The sequence below is a fragment of the Odontomachus brunneus genome, unplaced genomic scaffold (assembly GCF_010583005.1).
Source record: "Odontomachus brunneus isolate Ranch 3 - 2012 unplaced genomic scaffold, Obru_v1 Obru_scaffold_333, whole genome shotgun sequence".
Lineage (NCBI taxonomy): Eukaryota > Metazoa > Arthropoda > Insecta > Hymenoptera > Formicidae > Odontomachus > Odontomachus brunneus.
The window spans coordinates 43,392-43,743 of NW_022639783.1; positions in this window are offsets into that span (position 1 = coordinate 43,392).

Sequence of the window (352 nt, forward strand, 5' to 3'; positions counted from 1 at the left end):
GTCGGGCGGGCGAACGAAGAGTCTCGCAAAAAACGCCTCGCCATCAAAATGGCGGTGGAGGAGATCGAGGAGCAGCGACTCAAGGAAGAGGCGGCGCGCATAGGCGTCGTCCTCCGAAGGGGTGCCTCTGCCCCGATCAACCCGGAGGCAACAACGGCCCGGGACAAGAGGTCCTTGGAGAGGGCCGCAAAGGCGGACCCGCGTCGGCGAAGTGCGGAGGCACTCTCCGGCGAGCTAGACGGGGCGGCAGCGGAGGTTGAGCGGATCGCGAAGAAGAGCGCTAATCTCAAGGGGGACCTGAAAAGGGACCTCAAAGATGCGGCGCAGACGGTCCGGGAGTGCACTGAGGAGC